We start from the raw sequence: 8,780 nt of genomic DNA on the forward strand, positions 1-8,780 counted from the left end.
AAGCCCTATGGATCCATATACTACTACTCGCGCCCACCAGTTCTTATAACTGGCAGTTACTAGTTACCAAAGCTAAGGGATTTTCGGTTTGAACTCAGTGTAGAATTTAGTATGTACTTGTATCCATTGCGTTTAAAATAAATTGCATGTATTCTCAGCCCAAAAATATAGATTGCAAAAGCAATTAAAAAGGGAGCAAATGAAACTCACGCATATAAATATTGTAAAACAGTTAATAAAGCATTTGCATGTATTCTCAGCCCAAAAATGTAAAGAGTAAAAGGGAGCAAATGAAACTCACGCATATAAATCTAGTATTTTCAGTATTTATAAACAGTCGCATGTATTCTCAGCCCAAAAATATATTGAGTAAAAGGGATCATATGAAACTCACTGTTTAATATTGATATACAATATTGCAGGAAAGCACGTAGACGCATCGGAGATGATAAACACGAGGTTTGATTCACAAAAAAATACCCCCGAACATTACCCATAACCTCCTTGGCAATAACCCATAATTTCCTTAGCTCTAGCTTGCTCGAAAACTCATTTTGAAAATTACTTGGACAGCATTCCGTCGTAATATTTGATGTACATTATTATTTTTGTATCGCAAAAATAATAACACTAATAATAAAAAAAAATAATAAGATTAATAATAATCTTATTAATAATAATAATAATAATAATAATAATATAAATAATAAATAAAATAAATACGGAGTAATATGTATGTGTGTGTTTTTTTTTTTCTTTCTTTACTCGGCAGAAAATGTTGCAATTTATAGAACCTGGCCTGAAATCTGGAGTCATGCTACTCGCATGGAAATGGCCTTCTGGCCATGCGACTCGCATGAGGACCAGGGACAGCTCACATTGTTTTGGCTCCTAGCTTGTCGACATAATATAAAATAAATATAAATATAATATATATAATTTAAATTAATTAATTATATATTATATTAAATTCACGTGCATAGTTGACTTGTAATTTTTGTTCCGATAAGTCGTACGTTGTCACTCGACTTATGTCCCGGTTCCGGTTTTTCGAACGCCCTTTCGTACGCTGAGAAAACTTGTACTTTACGTTTCGTGAATCGTACCTTTGTCAAAATATAGTCTTAACTCATCCATAAAATATACCACTGTAGCAAAGTCAATTTTTACTGTAGCAATTCACTGTAGCAAAGTCAATTTCACTATAGCAAATAGTGATTTTCAAAAACACTGTAGCATTTTGGGTACTGTAGCAATTTGAAATGTTACTATCGTTTACTAAATAACTTGAAATTATATATATGTATATATCTTTTTAATATATATAAATCAGTTTTTAAATACACATTGGAAGTTATTTATAAATAAATTTTAATAATAAATATTTCAACTTATCATATATATTCAAATAGATATTTAAACCAATAAGTTTAATGTACGGTATCAAATAATTAATACATTGTTACCTTTTCAAGTTATAGTATATATGTATCTATTTACATATAATTGTTCGCGAATCGTCAAAAACAACCGAAAGGTATTTAAATATATAAAAGTAGTTCAAAAATTTTGAGATTCAGTTTTACAGACTTTGCTTATCGTGTCGAAAATGTTAATCATACAAAGATTAAGTTTAAATTTAGTCGAAATTTCTGGGTCATCACATAATGATATGGGAATTTCGAGTGGTAACACTTTTGGAAGTGGTTCTGGATTTGGATTAAGCTCTGACGTAGACTCCTTCTCAAGCAAATCTAAAGGTTGGTGATTGCTTTTATTTATTCTCTCTTTGTGTGTCTAGTTTTCTTTTGGCTTTTACTTTCTTTTTGTAATGGCATCATATCCAAGTATGCTAAAATCTTTACTTGGGAAGTACTCAGTTAGGACTTTTTAGAGAGTACTTGGTAACTCTGGGAATATTGGGATGTTGACCAAGTTTGATTTTGACCGAGTTTTGGCTAATTTTGACTGTTTTTTACGAGTAATCCTGAGTTTTGGCTGAGTGTTGACCGATGTTTCGAGTAATCTCGAGTATTGGCCGAGTTTGACCTATTACTTGCCAAGTACTCCCCGAGCTGCAAAAATCGACTATTCACTGAGTAATTCCAAGTTCTGCAACACTGAATCAAAATAGGGCTTATGCAACCAGTTTGTAAGATTCCTTTTGGCGTAGAACGTTATATGGGTATGGGTTTGATAGCGCAGGAGATCGGGTTCCCGTTTTTTATGGCCATAAAACCCTTCCCTTAAGCCATATGCATCTAACCAGTATCAAACCGTACTCTTCATGATGAAAAAAAAAACAGTATCTAACTCATACCTTAAAATCGAACACCTTTAACATTTGTAAGATGATATCAATCAGGTCGACAAAGTGCGGTTGTTAGTGCTCCAAGTAAGGGGATGGGTATGAAACTCGGTAAATTACAAAAGGCGAACCAGTTTCTTGAATCACTAAAAGCCGAAGGTGAAGATATTGTCGAAGATGTCAGACTGAGTGCTAACTCAACCAGATCATTTGATCCACCACCTACTGACCCGATACTTTGACTACCGAAGAAAAGCTTAATGTGACCCTAAAGAGAGATGGCGGTTTGAGTAACTTTGATGTACAGGGAACATTGTTTCTCCAAGTTGTTAACGAGGATGATGGGTTTATTCAAGTTCAGGTATGCATGCTACTATTGTCAATGAATTTTGACCCATTAGTATGCCTGGCAATTGGATGGGGTTGGGTTGGGTAGCAATGGGTTTGGGTCAAAATCAGTTTGGTTCCAAACGGGTCAGCCTTTTTCAAACGGGTCGAATGGGTCGGGTCAATTCCATTTTGGGTCGGGCCGAGCATACTAATGTACAAGAATTGCCAAGGTTGTAAAAGCCCCGATGGTCTGGATTTCGAATTAGTCCTACTTGTCCCCGACTTGGCCAATTTATGTGGTCAAAGTTATCAAAATTCCATTTTAGTAGGTCGTACTCGAATTTATTAGTTCAAATTTGTATTTATTCGGTCAAAATCGGTGAAGGTCGGTCAAATACAATCAAAGTTAAAGGTGGTCAATGTATGACTAGGCCCTGACTAATGACGTTTAAAACCTTGACATTAATATTCATGCTCTGTTATTGTCAATGAAACTTCACCCAGTAGTAATGTTCATGTGCTAAGCATGTGATGCTTCTGGTGAAGCTAAACATGTTACCGTGGGGTTTTATTACTATATTTATTATTAATTATTAATTATTAATTATTATTATTATTATTATTACAACACAACAACAACAACAAAACCCAATACTACATGAGTGGTGTATGGGGAGGTGAGATGTAGACAATCCTTCCCCTATCCGAGAATAAAGACAAGTCATTTCTCCACCCAGAGTGAAACACTCTCAAAAGTAGAGAAAGTCATCCCTCTCTCTATTCGACGGATAAAGAGATTGCTTCCGAGAGGACCTCCGGCCTTTAAGTAGGAAAAAGTTTTTTTAAAAAAATAAAAAATAATAAAATAAAAATAAGTAGACGCCATGAAAATGGTAGAATCAAGTTTTCATGGGTTTTAAATCCTGCCTGGAATTTAATTTAGGCTCTAAGAGTCAGTCAAGTCGCCAATAAATCGAGGATTGCTGTCGACTCAATAGAGCCTATTATTATTGTTATTGTTATTGTTATTGTTATTGTTAATAATGGTATGTTGTTCTTGGCGAATATATATTTCTACCAATTCATACAGATTGAGAGTGGTGATAATCTAGAAATTAAATTCAAAACACATCCCAACATCAACAAAGAGTTATTCTCCAGTGAAAACATTCTTGGATCCAAAGATCCTAACCGTCCATTTCCAACTAACCAGTCTGGTGACGGTCTCGGTCTTTTAAAATGGAGATTACAAAGTAAAGATGAGTCAGATGTTCCTCTGACAAGTAAGCATCATTTTTTTTATTTTTATTTTTTTTAGTATCGTTTCTGTTAAAATTAAATCAAAGGCCCAAACCCAGATCTGACCGAGTTCCATTTACAGTTTTTTTTTTTTTTTTAGGAAAACAAGTAAGCGTCATCCTTCATGTATGTGTGATGGATTCTATTTTTATTCTAATGATATTTTGATCACATTGTTTGTTAGTTAACTGCTGGCCATCTGTTTCTGGAAACGAGACTGACGTCAGCATCGAGTATGAAGTTTCATCAACGTTTGATTTACAAAATGTTGTGATTGCGGTACCTCTTCCTGCTCTTAGAGAGGCACCGAATGTTAGGAATGTTGATGGAGAATGGAGGTTAAATTCTTTAACTTTATTTTGATATATGTTTGTTTGCTTGTTTTTCTATATAAAAAATTATACTGTTAGGATTATTATAGTTAACAATAATAATTTGGATCCTTTAAATATTTCTCTTTGTTCTTGCTACAGCTTCAAAGGTGTCATCTTTCAGGTTATAAAAGTATCATTATATTTATGGTTATAAAAGTCCCCCTGACTAGTCGGGTTTTCTAAGTAGTCAGACAGTTCTCGACTAGTCGATTTATTCGGTCAAAGTTGTCAAAAGTCTTAAGTGATCAAAGTCGGGTTTATTATTTCAAACTTGGAATTATTCGGTTAAAATCGGTCAAAGGATGTCGATTACAGTCAAAGTTGGTTAACGTCTCACTTGTCCGCGACTAGTGAGGACTTGGCCGATTAGTCCGTAAATGGTCCCAACCGACTAGCTAGCGATTTTTATCACCTTAACTATAAACCCAAAGCAAATCCACGAAAGAGAAATTTTTGTGATGCTATGAAATGGACATAATGGGTTCAGCTAGAGGTGGCCTTTTCAACGCATTTACTTGTGAATGGGTCGTTTGGGTAATGTTATATGCCAAAGTAGTAGAACAACAATAGAAAAAATCTTACACACTCATTATTTTTTGAAAACCATACAAAAGTCTGTTTGTGCATCAACCCGACTGTCCTATAAGTTTACAAGTATTGACATTCACTCATTACCCGACCTGCCCAGATTGCCACCTCAAGTTTTATAAAACAAAAACTTATACTGTAATGCATATAATTTAAGTTCAATTATGCAAGCTGTGAAGTTGGTTTGAGATTTTCAATTTTGTGGGGTCAACCGGAGTTCATGTTCTTTCAATTGCAGGTATGACTCGAGAAATTCAATGTTGGAATGGTCTATACTTCTCATTGATGACTCAAACCGCAGGTTAGTAAATAACATTTTTTTTTTTTTTTTTTTTTTTTTTTTTTTTTTTTTTAAAGGAAACCGAGACAAACTGATTGATGAGCTTAAATATTTATGTAGTGGGTCAATGGAGTTTGTTGTTCCTTCAGCTGATACCTCAGCTTTCTTCCCCATTTCTGTCCGTTTTTCTGCAACAACTACTTTCAGCAACATGAAGGTAAGGCAACTTTTCCTATTTATATCGTTACTTTTTATTGTTTTCCCCGTAGCATTTTCTTGTGTGTTTTTTACTCTTCACCTTCTTTTTAATCAAGCACTTTCATAGTTGTAAAAGTCTTCCGTTGGTATTTTAAAGTAGTACGAGTGTAAAATTTGTCCCCGGTTTGGTTGATTTATCTGGTCAAAAAGTCCCTCCGTTAAAGTTGGTTTTATTCGGTCAAAATATGTAAAAGTAGGTCAAATACAATCAAAGTCAAAGTTGGTGAACGTCTGACTAGTCTCCGACTTGGCCGATAGTCTTTACAAGATCCTGACCAACTAGTCCCCGACTAGCAACATTTACAACCTTGAACGTACACGGATATGGTTTTCCCTGTTCAAACCACCCGGGATCAGTAGTATTTTTTACTCAGTTGTACGCGCGGTCTTTTTGTTTTTTAACAAAGTCAATATCGTTACAGGTAGTGAATATCATCCCACTAAAAGATGGAGCTGTTCCAAAGTTTGCCCAAAGAACACAGTTGCTCACTGATAGCTACCAAGTTGTTTAATGAAAGGGAATTTTATTTTGACTTTCATCATTCTTATGGTTTTTTTTATAGCAATTTGAGTGTTCGTATTTGGAATAGATGGATTCTTGTTATGAAATGATGTTGGTTCTTACATTAACTTATCATTTTTACAAATTAGTGTTAAAAATCATCATACAAGGTGTCCAGTGGAGTACTGGAGTACATTAGAAGTAGGGTTGGACTTGCTTTTTAACAAAGTCGATTCGTATTTGGAATTATGGTTGTAAAAGTCCCCTCAACTAGTTTCTGACTTAGCCGATTTATTCGGTCAAAGTTGTCAAAAGTCCAACTTAGGTGGTCAAAGTCGGAATTATTTCAACCGACAAGCGAATTTTATCACCTTAACTATAAACACAAAACAAATCCATGAAAGAAGAGTTTTTGTGATGCTATGAATTGGACATTATGGGTTCAGCTAGGAGTGTGGCCTTTTCAACCCATTTACTTGTGAATGGGTCATTTTGGGCTATGTTATATGTCAGACTTGTAGAATAATTGTAGAAAAAAACTAACACATTCATTAGTTTTTAGAATACCATACAAAAGTGTTTTCCCTTTTCAAACTACTATGTATAGGAAATATTTTTTATTCAGATATACACGGCTATCAACCCTTCACAAATTATGTGATTTATATGGTTACAGGCAGTGTTGTAAATCTCCCGAGATCTCTTTTTTAGAAGGCAACCGAGACGAGATGTTCATCTCCCGAGATTTCTCGGTCAATGGGGTCAAACTTAGTCAAAGCCACGATTTCTCGAATTTTCTTGCTAATTTGTAAGATTTTCTTGTAAAATTCGTAAAATTCGTAATTTCTAAGATTTTTTTCGCTCATTTCTCGGATATTTTTGTAAAATCTCGTAAAAACGTATATAAATATACATATATTTATGTTTTTATGTATATTTTTAAATTTAAAAAACTATAAAGTCAACGTAAGTCAACGTCCGAGATCTCCCCGAGATTATTCCGAGATGCCGAGATCTCCCTAAAAAAGTCCAAACGAGATCTCTCCGAGATCCGAATTCTTCAACCTTGGTTACAGGTAGTGAGTATCACTCCACTAAAAATGGATGCTCCAAAGTTTGCCCAAATAACACAATTGCTCCCTGATAGCCACCAAGTTGTTTAGTTAAAGCTGTTACCATTTCAAGACATCGGAATACCGGATATATATGTATTGTCGCGTTTCTGTTGCTGTTATTTTAATGTGTTCTATTAGCTTTCTGGCCACATAGAAGGAATTAAATTTAATTTTCGTCATGCTTATCGTTTTTTTGTAGCAATTCAATTGTTCGTATTTGGAATAAATAGATTCCTGTTATGAAATGATGTTGGTTGTCTTGCATTAACATTTTATATTTTCAAATTAAGGTATGTTTGGCAAAATTAGCCGGAAATTGGAGGCTTTTAGCTGAAAGCTGGTAGCTGGAAGTTGGTAGCTGAAACTTTTTAGATATATTTAGGTGTTTGAAAAAATAGCTAGAGCAGTTTAAAAAAAATGGTAAAATGACAAAAATAGACATCAAGAAAAAAAAACACATAATAACAAAATACATTCAAACACTTCATCCATATTCATAAACACCTATACTTGCAGCAACTTTAAGGAATTACATAATAAATAACCAAAACAAAATATGATTTTATATATATTATACACACATAAAAAAAATACAACGTTATAGATATATACGTAAAAAAAACATGGTCAACAAAAAGCATGTTTACAAACATAAACTATTAATAGGCCGACTTACGATAGAAGGCATTGAGAAACAAAAAATATACCCACGTGCTTTAAATATTGTTGTGAGGGTTATTTGGCCGTGGTACCGGTCGGTGTGGGGTCGCTAGAGGAACGGTTTTACCCTTTTTTTTTTTTTTTTTTTTTTTTTGTGTGAGGGTTATTTTGGAATTTAAATAGCAAAAGCTAATTATTTATTTCAAACGCTAATCAAATTAGCGTTTACCCTAACGCTGCATTCTCGAGTTTTTTTTTTTTTTAACAGAAAGGAAAGGAAACAGACAGATTATAAAATAATAGTGATTCTCAAGTTTTTATTTTAAGTGGAGAGGAGAAGAGAGTAGAGGTTTAGAGGGGATAGTACAGTTATAATTTGTTAACAACACTCTCCGCCCATATTTGGGCGCATTAGGAAGGATAGTAAAACACTCTCATCCCCTTTCTTTTTCACTCCTTTCCGCTTAAAAATAAACTCGAGAATACAGCGTAAGAGCTTTTTGACTCTCCAAAAAGCTACAAGCTCTAATTACCAAACAAAGCTTTTGATTTTATATGAGCTTTTCACAAAAGTTAAAAGCTCCTAAAAGCTTCAAAAAGCTAGCAAACAAACATAGCCTGGTGGCGTTTGTTTTTGAGTCTGCAAAACTTATAATGTCTTATGTATGTGCCCGCAGACGTTTTTACTGCAGACAGTTTTTTTTCTGAATACATAAGATAAAATAATGTGTTATTATGTCTGCAGCCTCGCAGACTTAGAATTGTGCTTCTAATTGCTGCAGACAAAATTAAGTCATTTCACAGACATAAAAATAAAAAGTCGTCACTATTCAGCATACAGACTTTCATGCCACATCTTCTTTACAGACATAGTCCGCAGATCTTCAAAAAAAAAAAAAAAAATCTTAAAAAGCAAACAACACCTTAAAAATCATCATACAAGATGTCCAGTGGAGCATTGGAGTACATTAAAAGTAGGGTTGAACTTGCTTTTGTACATTAAAAATTGAATTATGTTGAAATCTCTCTTATTCTACTACTACATTTGTAGTAATATACATTATCA

At 33.9% G+C, this 8,780-nt stretch overlaps 1 pseudogene; it reads left to right on the plus strand.

Moving 5' to 3' along the window:
- Positions 1-1,671: 1,671 nt before the first annotated feature.
- Positions 1,672-6,067, plus strand: LOC139876525 (coatomer subunit delta-like; annotated as a pseudogene).
- The last annotated feature ends 2,713 nt before the right edge of the window (positions 6,068-8,780 follow it).

This window comes from Rutidosis leptorrhynchoides, chromosome 11 (genome assembly GCF_046630445.1).
Source record: "Rutidosis leptorrhynchoides isolate AG116_Rl617_1_P2 chromosome 11, CSIRO_AGI_Rlap_v1, whole genome shotgun sequence".
Lineage (NCBI taxonomy): Eukaryota > Viridiplantae > Streptophyta > Magnoliopsida > Asterales > Asteraceae > Rutidosis > Rutidosis leptorrhynchoides.